At 35.9% G+C, this 16,286-nt stretch overlaps 1 long non-coding RNA gene across 2 annotated transcripts in view; it reads right to left on the bottom strand.

The window, feature by feature from the left end:
- Nucleotides 1–16,286, bottom strand: part of LOC112654891 (uncharacterized) — a 203,410-nt gene that overhangs the window by 98,472 nt on the left and 88,652 nt on the right. The window contains exon 10 of one of the 2 annotated variants that reach the window (XR_007402540.1): nucleotides 9,149–10,165. The exons of the other annotated variant lie outside the window; for it this stretch is intronic. This is a non-coding gene — a long non-coding RNA (uncharacterized LOC112654891). Of the gene's footprint in view, nucleotides 1–9,148; nucleotides 10,166–16,286 lie in introns of those variants that run through there. 2 annotated transcript variants of the gene reach the window in all.

Below are 16,286 nucleotides of genomic sequence, written 5' to 3'. Positions count from 1 at the left end.
AACCAAAATCTGTAAGAAGTTGAGTAGAAAATGAAATACGTATATATTCTTTTGGGGATGACTACACATAGGCAAGTAGTTTTAAAATGTGTATTTTTCATGAGAGGCATTAATCCTAGATTAGTTGTGAAGTGACTTGTAGTAGGCTTCATTAGGAAGATGCCCTATAACATAATGGATGAACACTATATATCTTGAGGTGTTTTTTTTTTCTTCCTCTCCAGAAAAATATCCACATTTTTACTGAGTTCAATTTCCCCCAACCCACCACCCATAAAAAGCTCTGATTTGCCAGGACCAGCAAAGAACGAATATACCAAATTTCAATATGTTATCATAATGAGAATTCACATATATTAGAATTCACATGTGTAAATTATTTGGAAAGTGATAGACACAGTCATAAAGATATAAACATGAATAGATGGGGAAAGAATTCTTTTAATTCAAAACTTCAGAAAAAAAAATATATTTAGAAACTGTAGAGCAAAGATCCATGTTTAATAAATACATATTTAATGAGTAAATGAGTGAACAAATGGATGAATAAATGGCATTGAACATTATTAATATTAAAGAATTTTTTTCTTACCATATTTTATTATGTGTGTGTGTATGTGTGATGGAAGAGAGGATATACATAATGCATATATTATTGGTGGCTCTAATTCTAAAAAAATTATTTGAAATGTCCCAATAAAATGGCATATAATATACATGCCCTTCATCTATATTAAATATTCATCTACTTTATGAAAAGTATCATAGTTTGATAAATAACTTTTTACAGTAAAAAATGCCCTATATATGTGACTGTCCTACACAGAAGATATTAATTTTCATTTTTTAAATGCCTGTTCAAATACTATGACCAGAGTATATGGAAGTTTCTAATCACATGAATCAGTATCTCATAGATACAGAAAAATACTGTGTTAGTGATTATTTTACAGCCACAAAACAACTGGAAGAATTTACATTTTTCATATCATCAGGAGGCTTGCTATCAAATTGATTTTATTGCATGAACATGTCTCAAAAGAGCAGCATAAAAGTTTATAGGATCTTATCTGCAAACTTCCCTAATTTAACATTAAAGATGATATGGATACACTGGGTCATAAAACACATTCCTAAGGGAGCAAGGCTATTAATAATCAAAGAAAAAACAACCAATGACAAATTATTAAAGCAGCAATTAAACCCAGGAAGATCACATCCAATAGCAATGCAATCACCATAAATTTACAAAAACTAGTTACAAATGTGACCCCAAACCTCCTCCCTTAAATGGGTATCAATTGCTATTTCAGACCACCTTCTCTTCTGTTGGTAGGGGGCAGTAATGAGGCTATAGATTAGTAAGAAATGTTTCCTTAAACTTAACTAATAAGACTTTAGGTTTTTGTCTCACCATATTGAAATATTTTCTAAAAATATTTATAAATTTCTGTAAAATATTAATAAAAAACCATAGCATTTGTCAGAGGTAACTTTTGCTTTCTTCTCAAGAACTATGCAGTGTACAAAAATGTCCTTTACTAAGATAACTATAAATAACCTGCCAGTGTCACTTTCTACTCCTGGTAGAGCTACTCTGAGTTCTCACAAAAGCAATAAACTACTCCATACTCAGTTATTACAAAACGGTGACTTAAAATTCACATGTATTTTTACCTTTTTCCTAACCACCTCCGATATTAGCTTATCCTGACCTCCGAAGGGCCTTTGAAAGTATATAAAGTGTGTATTTTTATTCCAATGTTAAAGGTTAGGAAACAAACCAATTTATAACTCTCTAAATGGGGCCACTTAGTCAACTGTTTAGGTAAGAAAAATAACACTTCACTGTATGTCTAGATTCATTCCAAATGCAAAGATTCCCATGATTTGGGATTTTTAAAATATGATTTACCTTAGGGGTCTATAGTCATTTTAAAAAATCCTAGTCTTTTTCTATTTCTGATCAGATCAACATAGCTAGCCTGAATTTGCTTCTTTTTAATCTGTGTACATCTTAATATTTTCGGATAGGCAGCCCTAAACACAGGTATATGCATGCCAGTTTATGTTTTCCCGCAAAGAGTCACTGCAGTTTTGTGGTTAAGAGACTACCCTGTCCCTCCTGACTCTGTTCCTTCTATCCTTTACGTGTCATATTTGCATACATATAATATTTCTTGCATCCCACTGCCAAGCTGCTTTTCTCGTTGAAAGTCAAATGCAACGACAAATTTCCTATTTTCCTATATATTCTATTTTCCTCCAAAGACATTCCTACTGCATCGACCCAAATGCAAACAATAATTCATTATTTCTAAATTCCTCAACCTATACAGGGTCACAGGTTAATAGCAGAGGAGAAAGAGCATTAGACTGAGAGAGAGCCAAGCCTCCTAGTTCTACCCCTAATTGGCTATGAGACACTTGGCAAGTCACTCAGTATCTCAGTTTCAGAAGGCATTCAGCCAGAAAAACACTAACTCTTCTAGCTCTAACATTTTATGATTGTTCAAAATGAGAAGAAATTGCTTATAGAATACAAGTGTTATTTCCCTCTAATATGTAAAAAGAAGAAGAGACAACATAGAGTCTGTGCTAGTAAGAAGTAGGGTGTCATTAATAAAAAATATGATACTCAGATTGAAAGTCTGTCTCTGCCACTCCATTTATCATTTACAAGTTTTCATCACCAGCTTATCTAACCTAGAGTATAAATCAAGACAAATATCCTAAGTATTTCTAAACTGATGGTCCTAACTGAAAAATTTTAACAAGGCAATATAAATCTATTTGAAATTATCTATCTATCTCTATTTCCACATCATTAAAAATGAAAGTTATGTATTGATTGTTCTTTCACTATACCACAGAAAACCCTATGCAGATTGTTCCTCCGAATTGGAGTTTTGAGGTCTGAAAGGTCATGTCTTCAGCATACACAAAATTCTCTTGGGATGTCCATGTTAGGCGCCCCCAAAAGGTAGACAGTTCTTCAGGACACTTAGGTACATAGCAAAAGCAGTACATCTGAACTACCAATTAAAATAAACTTCTCACACATTTTAAGTCAGAGAAAATAAGAGTTTCTATTTTGAGAATCAAGTCAAAATTATAGGGCAGACATTTGAAATTGGGATAACTTGCTATCAAAATCTTTCTCATATGGGAACTCTTGGTTGCCTCTCAAAAGTTAATAGAAATGTAATTTTATACACTCAGTCAATGATGATTCTTGTAAACAATGGAGAAACAGCTGGTGATCAAATATTAATTGCCCGGAAATTATATAAATTTCATGTCAAAACATACCAGTTCTAGTTTATTCTTCACCAAAAATTTTTGCTTCTGGGAATAAAGTAAGACAAACTGTGTTATTGAGATAGAGAATAAAACAAGATGTGTAATTGTACTTTTATTTTTATAGAAAACTTTACCAACTATGATTTTTATCTCATACCAGAAACATGTGCAAATGAAGTAGATCAATCTGGAGTTTCTTTGGCAAAGCAAGAATATTAGACACTAGAAATGAAAAACAATATAAACATGTCCCCTCAGAAGATTTCATCATCTCAACAACACTGGCTGTGGGTTTAAAACTTGTTTAATGGTCTGAGCAAAAACTCAAATACATTCAGAAACTGGGTCACCTAAGTCAGAGTTATCTCAAAAAATATTCTCAGCAATGACACAAAAAGTAATCTTAATGCAAAACAATAACATCAAAAATTATAACTATTTGAATCACCTAGAATAACTAACAAGTGACCTAAAATCTCTGTGAGTTATGACAACAATGATTAATTTTCACTCAAGCTTTATACTTGCCAAGGATTATTAAGGCTTGGCTACATGTTGTCTTTTTCTAGAATACAGTCCCCTGTCTGGAATATTGATGATCTTTGGCAGAGAGAAAACAACAATGAAAACCACACACAGGCCCTTAAAGCTTCTGCCTGGAACTCACACAGGTCATTTCCACCCATGTTTCTTTGGCTAGAGAAAGTCACGTGACCATTCCTGTGTTCAGCAGGGCTGGGGTATCCTCCCATAGGATGGGGACACCACCAAGGGGATCCCAATGGGAAGAAAAGTTGATAAAGAGGCACATCCTATGTAATGCCCATACATTTTTGTATTGCAATGTTGTGTTGAGTTTAGGATATGTAAGCATAAGTTTTTCACTGGCCAAAACATGCTGTACATCCTATAAAGTTGATCATTACAAATCAAAAGGCTTTCTACAAGAAAAAGGTGACCTGCACTGATGTATTACGCCTATGTTTTGTGAAAAATATTCCAAACTACCCCAAAATTCCAAACACATTTTCTCATTTTAACCATTCATAACCTTTTTTCTTTTGTTATGCAATATCAGACCTGAGGTATGTTTGTTTCCTTGCTTGTTTTTAGAACTAGAAAAATACTCAATTTAACATAGGAGAATAAATTGAACAAAAATAGCTAGGATATTCAGGGGGAATAAAAAAAAAGAAAATAGAGGGAAGGTGAAAGTATGTAGCTTTGGAGTATAACACCTTATAAAAATAGGTTGGTTACTGGCATAGGAAAAAAACAGAGATTTAAAAAAAAAAATGAAGATAGGCCCAATCAGTCATACCTATAACTCTGGTTTATTTTCTCTCCAGAGAATTTTGCTTCCTGATGCGAACTTAGAGTTATGTTGTTGAAAGATCATGCAGTTTATGGTAAAGAGCTAGCCACACTTCAGGTTTGAGTAACCAAAGGAAAAAAACCTGTTCCAATTAATATCCTATTAATAAGAAATGCAAAATAAGCCATCAAATTTCCTTCCTGTACTGCTGAAAACCTTAGATATGAAAAATTCTCAAGTTATATGCCAGAAGAAGCCCATTGTACAAAAATAAAACGTAGAGATCCAGTTCTGTTCTGTGATCATTTCATTATTGGCTCTAACTGAGCCATTTTGAATGTCTGAGTCCGGACAATCATGCCTACTACACAGAGAGTTGCTAGCAACAAATGCGACAACTTATGTGAAAAACACTGAGCACCATACCTAGCAAACATGAGTGTTCAGTGTGTTGGTTTGCTTTGCGCATGGTGATTAATGTCCAAAATAATTCCGATTTTCTAAAATCTGGTGTTTCTTAGAAATGAATTGGACTATATTCCTTTCAGTTTCCTTAGTAAACCAAATCTCAACTCTGATATGTCTGAGTTTTCTTTGGCACATGAAGTTCATTAGTTTTATAGCAAACAGATTTTGGATGACAGTCTTACAACCTTCAAATTTTTGACTGAGAATATATTCTGCTGAACAAAAAATAATAATGCACAAAACTTGTTTATTCAGCAGTATAACATCAAGAAGCTTTAATAGCCTACCGACTAAAGTATAAACCTGTTAGGTTTTACTTATGGAATCTGTTATCACAGCTTCTAGTTATTACTCTCTCAAGAGTCTGGCAAAGCATTGTAGTATGTGATCATGATTCATCTTCCTCTGTGTGAACAGTTAGTGACAAGATAAAAAATATGAGCTTGAAAAAGCAGCTGAATTTTCAGTGAAAAGTTTAGCCTTGTTAAGCATGCAATTGGCATAATTTCAGATAAAGAACAGAACAGTTCGCTTCTTTGCATAAATAATTTAAGAATCAGCCGCTATGGTAGCAGCCACAGTGAATGTAAATTGCCCCATCTGCAGATTTAAAGTTCTCTGGCATCAGTAATAGACTTTCGACCATACAGATCACTTCCAGGCAAAGCTTAGAAAATAAAGTTTCCAAATCAAAAGTATCTCTCGCTTCTTTCAAAGAGTGGTTTTTAAACACTTGGTCTAAATGTTCATATCACAAGATCATTTGTTATATAAAAAGTTAGAGTGGCAGCAAATGTAAGAGGTCACCGAGGGGTTAACAAACATAAAATCAGTTCTGCATGGTTTCAATAAATCTTTGGTTTATTTGGATATTCTTTCCTGATTGTTTTTATCTTTTCTTTTGAATAAGAAATTGAAAACTAGCTCTCTAGAAACTAGAAGCTTACAGAACTAGAGCAAGAAGTCAAGGTGAACAAACTCTATGTGAAACCAGTCAATAAAGTTTAGTAGTACACATCTCTAGTGTAGAAGGGAATGTAATAATCTTGAGTTCATGAAGTATTTTTTCTTTATTCCTTTATGCACCTGTCATTCTGATAGTAGACAAAATCCTAAGGTGATAAATGTATTATGATTCATAAACACACACATACTCTTTTCTTGTATTGTTGAGGGATAGTTTACCCCTATCTTCACTCTACCCCACTGCCAATGGAGGAGCTCTTGGGCATTTTGTGCATTACTGGACTGTACTACACTAAGCTTCTCTGGTCCTTACACACTGACAGTATTGCTCCCCTCTTGGTAATGATAAGCAAACAACAATCCTACACGTTTATAAACAACCTCTCTCCCCAAGAAGGTAGAGCGAGAATCACATATAGCAACCAACTTGTTCACTATTAGAGACTGCCTAGAGGGACATGGTATATGCTCGGAGCTTCTTAAAAGGTGTCAGCTGTTTCAATGATTGCCATTTTGCTGAGTACTTTAAGGACGAGCAGAAACAAGAATCTAATACTCACACAGGAAAAGAGAGAGATTTATGTTTTCCTAGAGTTTACCTCTTTACTGATCCCCTGATTTCTTCTAACTTGAGAAGATGATGTGGGAATCAGATAGCTGGACCATTTCTTTCCTCTTCTTCATATATCTATTACCTCCCTGATGATTGCCTAAAGCTTCCCCTTTTTAAATCTTTTTTATTATTATGAGACAGTCCAGTCACATAAAAATATAAGGAAAATATAGCGAATTATCACAAACTCACTATTCGGTTTAGAAAACATTACAAGTAAAATTGAAGACACTGTGCCCTCTTCCTCAACCCATTCCCTCCTGCTTTAGAAGGTGGTAACCACTAGCTTACACTTGGTATTGTTATCCTCTTCTCCGCTTTTTATTTTCATTTTACCCATTGTATCTTTTCATACAACAATCATTTTTATCAGTTAAACTCATTAGTCCTTCCCTTTTTGGTTTGTTCTCTTTAAGAAATTCTCTCTTCTAGTATCATAAAGATTTTCTCTTTTTTTCTAAAAAAAAAAAGTAATAGATACCTTTTTTCCCCTGAGACTTTTAAACTATCTTTAAGAGTAAGAAATAGTTTTCTCATACAAATAACTGTTTCCACATCATTTTTTAAAATATCCTTATTTTTTTGCCAAAAAATTATTGCAATTTTTCTTGAGCTCACCAGTGGAACAATGGCAGATGCTACATGGCCAAGACTCAGAGAAAGTTGTGGTTTTCATACAGCTAATCATGTCATGATTTAAACTTTATAAATTCCAAATCTCATCTTTCATGCTAGAATTCTACATAATGCTTAAGAATAATTAAGGATATTTGTGACTAACATCAGGCATATCTGAGTTTGAGTCTAAATTCTGAAATTAGCTAGTTAATTCATGTTAAGGATACCACCTAATTCTCTGAGCCTTAATGCCTTTGTCAAAAAAAAGTCAGAATAACAATTTATTGTATTTATAATGAGAACTAAATGAGCTAATATGTGCAAAACACTTGATACAAAATATTGCACAGAATAGGGACTTAATAATTGACAGCTGCTATTATTTTTTGTGCTATTGTTCGTATTCATCTGGAGAAAAGTAAGCAGGGATCATTTTTTTTCATAAACATAGATTTTGAGCCCTCCATCTATCCTGGCACACACCCCATTCCTTGTCTTTTTCATTGACCGTAACAGTTCCTTGTTCTAGTATCCATCTTAGGCTTTACAAAAAAGACAGAGCGAGGATAAAAAATTATATGAAGAAAGATCAAAGGAGAAAGACCAATAATAATGAATATTAGCAATAATCATCCCAGGACAATAGAAACTACCCTCAAAAGAACTTTATAGGCATCATACCATCATTTAGTCTTTGCAATACTCTATAAGATAGTTACCATTCTATCAAAAGTTAATACGCTTCCTCAAATATGTAGAAAGAAAGTAGGAGAGAGAGAGAGAGAGAGAGAGCATGCACACATGCCCTATAACAGGTTTGACAACATAATCCTTGTTCTGATCCTATGTACAATAGTTTACGAAGACAGGATAGAGGATCAGAAGCCATTCCTACTTCCTCAATAATGAAAGAACTCTATTAAACAAAAGTACACTCCAGTCTTTATATTCCCTAATGCCCCTTTCAACCATTGACTTTGATTTAACTGCACCATCAGTTCAGTTAGAACAGTAGTCAACTCCAACACTAGGCTCCACCAATTACTTTTTATTTCATTTACCAGATTTGTAGCAAAGTTTGAGTGAAAATAGTACAAAGAGCAGCAAACAGCATTGTGTTTTTGTACTTGGAATCTTTTCACTGTGCTAGAAACCCAAACAGCCTTACCTTAGCCACAAATACACACATATACAACATACAATTAAATAAAAACAGTTGTGTGATAAATGGGAAGTCACTTAAACTCCCAGAATCTTTGCTTTCTCATAAGCAAAATGAGGATTTGGCAGAAGGGTCTCTAAACCTAGGATTATAGGATACGAGAAGAAAAAAAAAAAAAAAAAACAAATCAAAACAGAAACCTTTTTCCCGTGTCCTTGAAGGCAACTCTACTGGAGAAGGTGGTGAAAAGCTGAAATACTAAAAGGCAATATGTTTGTCACGCTTTTGGTGAGGAGAAAGAAGGCACTTTGATGGATAATAATTATATATTTCATTTGAAGGAATAAAAATAGGGAGGCCTGGCTGACTCAGTCAGTAGAGCATGCAACCCTTCATCTTGGGTTTTTAAGTTCAAGCCCCACATCGAGTATAGAGAGTACTTAAAATCTTTTTTTTTTTTTAAGAGTAATAATAAGGGTCTTCTATCTTGTTTCCTATAGACATTCTCTAAGTAGAGTTTATCATTTCTTCAGCTCCCTTGGAACCTATAGTACTATATGCAAACAGAGAGGAAAAGTTAATATCACAATAATCTGAACTCCAAAGATCATTTTTATTTTGTTTCAGATCAACATAGTTCTTCACTGGTTGACTTTGTCATTTCAGGAATGAAAAATAACATCCATTTATATACTTCTTAGAAAATTTTTATTTTCTCTATTTATATACCACAAATTACAACAATGAGATTTCCCATGGAACAAAAGAAAGACCTTTCAGACCTCAGCAATGGCTTCAGAGGATGAACACATGAGAAGACAGCTCTGCACAGTGGAAGTCTCTCCAAGGCCTGCAATGTGATATATGGCAGGTCACCTTCTTCCTGGCATTTTAGAGTCCCTAGATGCCAATAAGGAGTTAATAATGCTTATCACTGATCCCCTTCAGGCAAGGTTAGAAGGCTAACTAGAAAAGACTGTAAACTGGTGAGCTATCAAAAGTATGCTCTGGAGATACAGAGCTTCATGCTACTCTTAGAAATAAAATTACACAGAATGTAGTGCCTATTCCTGGTCCAGCCCTACCCTGTATCACATACGTGCCCCCTGCTAGTGGTGCCATACAATGTCCGTGCACAATTCCCATCAGACTTTCATACAGAAAAGTCCCTGCAGTATGGTCAGCCCAATCAGATGAGAAAATATAAGAGTTCAATCACCTATCTATTCTAATTTTTGTAAAGGTATAAATTGCTGACTTGAACATCAAACCATAGGTTATGAAAATCCACCACCTAAGCTGATTCTGGTTAGTGGTTTGAACAGATTCAATTAAACTGACATTCTAGCTCCTTGCATCTGCCCTTACATTCAAAGGAGACATACTCTGAACAGGTATTGCCAACAGAAGGGAGGGCAACTGACTGAAGGAACAGAGTACACTCTGTTATAAAGTTTACCTGGTGCATTAGTCAGAGATTTCCAGAGAAAGAGAACCATGAGGATGAGTGTATATGTCTAGAGACAAATTTTAAGGAATTATTTGATTGGAAAAGGCTAGAAGTCCAAAATGTGCAAGGTGAGCCAGCAGGCTGGAGACCCAGGTAGGAGCCAGGGCTGTAGTTCAAGTCCCAAGGCTGTCAGTGGCATAATTCTTTCTCTCTCATGAGAGGTCGATCTTTTCTTCCATCAAGACCATCAACTAAACAGATGAGGCCCACCTGCATTATGGAGAACAATCTGCTTTACTCAAAGTCCATTGATTTTAATGTTAATCTCATCCACATAAAACACCATGGCAGAAACATCCGGAATCATTTTTGACCAAATATTTGGGCACCATGGTTCTGCCAAATGGACACATGAAATTAATCATCACATCTTGTAATATGTATTTAATCTTCTGTTTCATCTGTTATATTGAGGAAACAAGGGGTATAAAAGTGACTTTGCTGCCTTTGCTTTTTTAAAAATTTTATTTATTTATTCATGAGAGGCAAAGAGAGAGAGGCAGGCTCCCCATGGGAGCCTGATATGGGACTCCATCCCAGGACCCTGGGATCATGCCCTGAGCTGAAGGCAGACACTCAACCGTTAAGCCACCCAGGTGCCCCTGACTTTGCTGCCTTTGAATGTTAAAGTACCTAGTTTTTGATCCCTAATAAGTGCTCAGTAAATGTTTATTACACTGACATACTCTGGGCCTTGACTTTGTACGTTTTTTAGACTATTGTACAGAATAATGTTAGGATTTTTCCTTGTACAGTTACCTAGTAAAAGGTATCCATCATTTAGGGACTGAATTGTGTCTTCCCCCAATTCACATTTGAAATCCTAACTCCCCATATGACTGTATTTGGAGATAGGGCCTTAGAGAGACATGAGGGCTAAATGAGGTCCCCAAAATGCAGCCTGAATCTAATCTAACAGGTGTTCACATAGAGAAAAGGCCACATAAGGACACAGTGAGAATGTAGCCATCAGCTAGCCAAAGATAAAGGCCTCAGAAGAAACCCAGCCAACACTTTGATCTTGCACTTCTGGCCTCCAGAACTGTGAGAAGATACATTTTTGTTGTTGAAGGCACCCAGGCTGTGGTATTGTGTTATGGCAGCCGGAGCAAGCTGATCCACCCTCTAATGTACCCTACACTTCCTCATTTACAAACTATTCCAGACCTGGACCATGGTCAAAATAGGGACCTGGAACAGTGATGGTGAAGAAAGTACAGTTGGTTTCAACTACATGGAGAAGATATGATGTGTGGGCTAGACAGAAACTGCTATGAGGCCCCTGGGAGGAAACTAAATGTTTAAAAGAGGCGGATGCACACAGATCAGCTTCCTTCCCAAGCCTACAGAATACTAGGTAAGCTTCCGTTTTCTCAAAGAAATAAATGGCACTCAGCTCCTTCTCTAAAGTGCTTTTATTTTTTAGATGTAAACACTCTGGGAGAGTTCCAGAAATATCAGTCATCCACTCATCAGTCTACATTTTTTTTAATCTGCTTTCTCAAATAACTGAAATCTAAGGAGTAAGAAGAAGAAGAAAAAAATCTGAATCAACGTTAGTGGGGATGATTCAGAGGATAATTTCATGCAATCAGAATTCAGAAACCTACTGGGGATTCTAGGCACTTCTTCCAAAATTTATTTACAAGGGTTGGCCTTACTGTCCTCTGCATTTTAGAGACAAACTGGAGTTAAAGGCCATCAAAGAAACAAGTTTTCCTGACCATTATATTTCTGCCTTTCAAAATAAAACCAGTGAGAACCTCTATGCTACTGCATCTCCTGTAAGCATGGTTTCTTTTCTCAGTATTTCTTTAAAGTGTATTTAGCTTCTCTGTATCAGCCCATTTGCCATCCACAGTATTTTTGTCAACAACTACTTTTGCATCCCAGCCCTCCTTAGCCACCTAAATCCTGTCATCTTTGAAGATACAGAACTACTAGGAATCCTGCAAAGCCGTCCTTTGTAAGTTCAACTGGAGGTTCTCTTCCCTCTTCAACCTCTTTTGGTCCTTGCCATTCGTTTCACACTTAAAATGTAAACACAAAAGCCTTTGCCTTTTCATATATTAGTCCTAATCCACTGTTTAGATAATAAGTCCTTTTACTTCAGGGAATATTTTGTATGTCTAACTGTGCACACCTAAAGCATTGACTGGAACTGAAAACACACGAGTCTTCAAGATCTCTGCACTGATTGATTCGTGGGTGAGTGAGTGATTAAAGAGCCTGCCTATTCTTTAAGCATAATTGTCATGCTCATAATGATGTTTGGTATGTGATGGTGTTATGGCATGTCTGGTATACAAAGAAACAGGGCACCAAAGAATTCATAAAGGTCGTCAAACTGCCTTTATTACTTTTGACTTTTGATTTTATACACAGATTTCTGCCCCCAACAGGGAACCATATGAAAAGCTGATATTCTCTGGAAACAATCCAGTCATTTAATCAAAAAAATTTGTCATATAACTATTAGTGCCATTGACTCTAAGACATCCTGGAAATACATATAGTGTGTGTGTCCGGGGACAAGGACGGTGACAAGTATTAGCAGGACATAATATCTGCTTTCATGGAACTTGCAGTTAAAGGAGACCAGAGCCATTAATGAAAAGTCATGTAAATGAGGACAGTAGCCTATGCCGCTCCCTATTGCCTTTTCCTCAATCCATGTAGCAGTGCAAGCATGGAAGTCCTGCAGAGGGAGTTGTAGTGATATGTAAGATCATGAAGCAGTGGGATTTGTAAGGTGTTTGGCGGCATCTAATGTGGTCCTAGCGGGGTAGCCTGGGTGGCTCAGTAGTTTCCAGCCCAGGGCATAATCCTGGAGACCCTGGATCGAGTCCCACATCGGGCTCCCTGCATGGAGCCTGCTTCTCCCTCTGCCTGTGTCTCTGTCTCTTATGAATAAATAAAATCTTAAAAAATTTTTTTAAAAATGTTTAAAAATAAAAGGAATAAAAAAATAAAAAAAATTAAACAGCCCTAGTGCTCTTCACCTTTTGGTGTTCATGCCCTGATGCATGAGTTGATCTAGGGACCTGCAACTGATAAAGAGAATACAGCAAGTTTGAAAGACTTCCCTCTGACTCATGCTCTTTCTCTGGCTCATCTTGCTTGCTCACTTTGGTGAAACAAGTTGCCATATTATGAGCAGCCCTGTGGCAAGGAATGGAGGGGAGCCTCCCAGTGACAGCAACAGTTGCCCCGTGTGAGGAACTGAATCCTACAGAAACCGTGTAGGTGTGCTTAGAGGCAGATCCTCCCCCAGTTGAGCCTCGAGGTCACTACAATCCTGACCCATACCTATATTGCAGCTTTGTGGTAGCCTTTAAACAAGAGGATCCAGCTGGTTTGCACCTGAATTCCTAATCCACACAAGCTTTGAGATAAACCATTTTTGTTTTAACCAAGTTTGGGGATAATATGTTATATGTATTAGAAAACTAATATGCAACAATGTTAGAGAAGAATTTTCTGAGGATTTCCTTCATGTATTTTACCACAGGCCTTAATATATAGACTTCAACAGAAATAACTTTTCACTAAAAGTGAAATGATGTGGAGTAAAGAATTCAGGATTCCAGTTCTAGCTCATACCCTAAATAGGTATATGACCTTGGATGGACAAATCATATTGTCCATATATTTCTTCATCTGAATTTGCTCCTTCATAAACTAAAGGAAAGAATTAGTTAAGGCCTCACATTCCTCCCTGAGCTAAAAGTCTTGCTCACATGAAATTTAAAAATTGTTTTACTCACAAAGCTGATTGTGTATTTCAGTTCAGTATATATATTTTTTTGAGTTGGACTCTCTTGTCATGGGTGCTGGTCCAACTTCCTAACTCCATATTCTCCCTTAGAACAGTTTTTGTGGGTCTCATCTTATTCCTTTTGCTTAGTTTTTATATTCACATTGAGATTTCAAACCAACAAATTATGACAAAGAACCAGCATGCCTTGCCACAATTGCTTTCAAAAATAATTTTAAAAATCCACTAATGTACACTAAATCTTAGAGAGGTGGGTTCTATATTCAAAGCATTCATTTTGTCTAAAAACAAGAATTTAGATCTTCAGTTGTATTGCCTTTAAATAAAACAGATAATAGAAACAAAGTGGGTGAAATGGCATAATCTACTCACAACAGATGCTTTAACATATTTTAACAATCTTGGTTGATATATCTTTTTGTGCTATTTTAGATAAATGAAAACAACTGAATTATTATGCTAAAATGCCTTATACCAATGCTTTTGAAAGAAGAAAAAGGTATCTTCTGGGGCTAAAGGTAATAATTTAGATTGATTCAAAAATAGCTTAAGAGAAAACAGCTGGGGCACCTGGGTGGCTCAGCCAGTTAAGCATCTGACTTTGGCTGAGGTCATGATCTTGGGGTCCCGGGATCAAGTCCCACCATGGACTCCTTGCTCAATGGGAGTCTGCTTCTCCCTCTCCCTCTGCCTCTCCCACTAGAGCTTGCTATCTCTCTCAAATAAATAAAATCTTTAAAAAAGAGAAAAAATACCTAATCCTTCAGCACACAGCTCATTCCTTTCTATGTGAATGGCACTTATTTGTATTTCTGTTTTTTCCACGTTAAGTACATCAGCTGCAACATATATGGCAGATGGTTTAGCCCAAAGACTTGAATTTATTTATGAATCTTAGTATATAGTTAGGCCAAGAAATTCTGTATACCCAATACCCCATTAGTGTCTGTACACTAGTTAGAAGGAACTCTGTTAGAACTGGTTCATCTCCTTAGCTGAATAGAATGGGGCAAATTAAAAGTTGATGTTACTACATCATCATGAAGAAATTAATGTGTCATCAAAATGTCTCCAAGTCTGGATTCGATCCTGGTTCTAATTAGAAGTATTTGCTCTAACCCTTCCTTTCCTCTGCATACACACACACTTCTCTTCAAACTCACAAAGTTTCCGCTGAATTGGCAAGACAGTTCAGTATCAAATGTTATTTTATAAATATTTTTTGAGGGATGCCTGGGTGGCTCAGCGGTTAAGCATCTGCCTTCCGCTCAGGGTGTGATCCTGGAGTTTCAGGATCGAGTCCTGCATGGGGCTCCCAGCATGGAGCCTGCTTCTCCCTCTGCCTGTGTCTCTGCCTCTGTGTGTCTCTCTCTTTCATGAATAAATAAATAAATTCTTATAAATAAATAAATAAATAAATAAATAAATAAATAAATAAATAAATAAACAAATAAATATTTTTTGAATTGCAATATAAAGAAAAACCTAAGAATGCACTTCGGTTCCCAATTAGTCCTATTATCAAGTCCACATTAAATTTTTGGGCTATCAATTAAATAATGAGTGTTGGGAATATTTTGCAATAATTATATTACATGTGTTCTTTATTACATCAAATCAAATGTCAATTTAATAATGGATAATTTAATAATGGATTAAAATGGTAAAAATGAAAAAGTCCATGGTTCTTTTACAAAGAAACAATGTAAAAATATAAAAGAACAATTTTAGAGAGGTCTTTGTCATACTTCATTAGCTTTGATAATTTTCATGAGAACAAGAATTCAAATGGTTTTACTACATAATATGCTAAAAGTTATTCTTACCTCTGTTACAGAAATTTTAGGAGCATAAACACTCCATTAAGTGACTAAAACATGAAACACTTAGAGCAAACAATCTGAGGATTATCCCTCCCCCAAGCCAAAGGAAAAGTTGAATGGAAAGACCTTAGACATGACAAGACGTTAGATGCTAGCAACAGATGGTACAGCCCATTTATTTATTCTCTCATCCATACATTCATTTATCCACTTACTCATCAACACTGCCTTTTCTGTACCAAGTACTGAGCTTGGTACCAGGGTTTCAATAGTAAGTCTCATATTTGGTCATAATTAAAGTCTAGTGAGGAATATATGTATTCAAGTAAACCACATTTGACGCAGAAGCAATTATAGAGATATTGGAGATATTGGAGAATCTGATAATAATTATAGACTCCCTTCCAAGAAAATACATATTCTAATTATTCCAAAATTTAGTATGCAATTTCAGAGGCTTCCAGGACCCTCAAACATTCACCCACAGACCACTTAAATGTTACCACAGAATAAGAACATCTGGCTTACAGAGTCTCACTAATTTGTATCTGTGGTGTCCAACTTCAGGACAGCAGCATAAAAAAAGTTTTCAGTGACATGTGAACATTTTCTGTAGGTACAGTATTTGGTGGATAAACACACCCTTGCCATGGCCAGCTGCCTGCCATGCAAGGGAAATTTTAGAGACTCACACATTTAGCCTGAACTTCAGCAGTGTTGGCCCTGCTGT

The sequence above is a fragment of the Canis lupus genome, chromosome 15, assembly GCF_003254725.2.
Source record: "Canis lupus dingo isolate Sandy chromosome 15, ASM325472v2, whole genome shotgun sequence".
Classification (NCBI taxonomy): Eukaryota; Metazoa; Chordata; class Mammalia; order Carnivora; family Canidae; genus Canis; species Canis lupus.
Note: the sequence above shows the minus strand (reverse complement) of the source record. Positions and strands in the feature narration are given on the sequence as shown.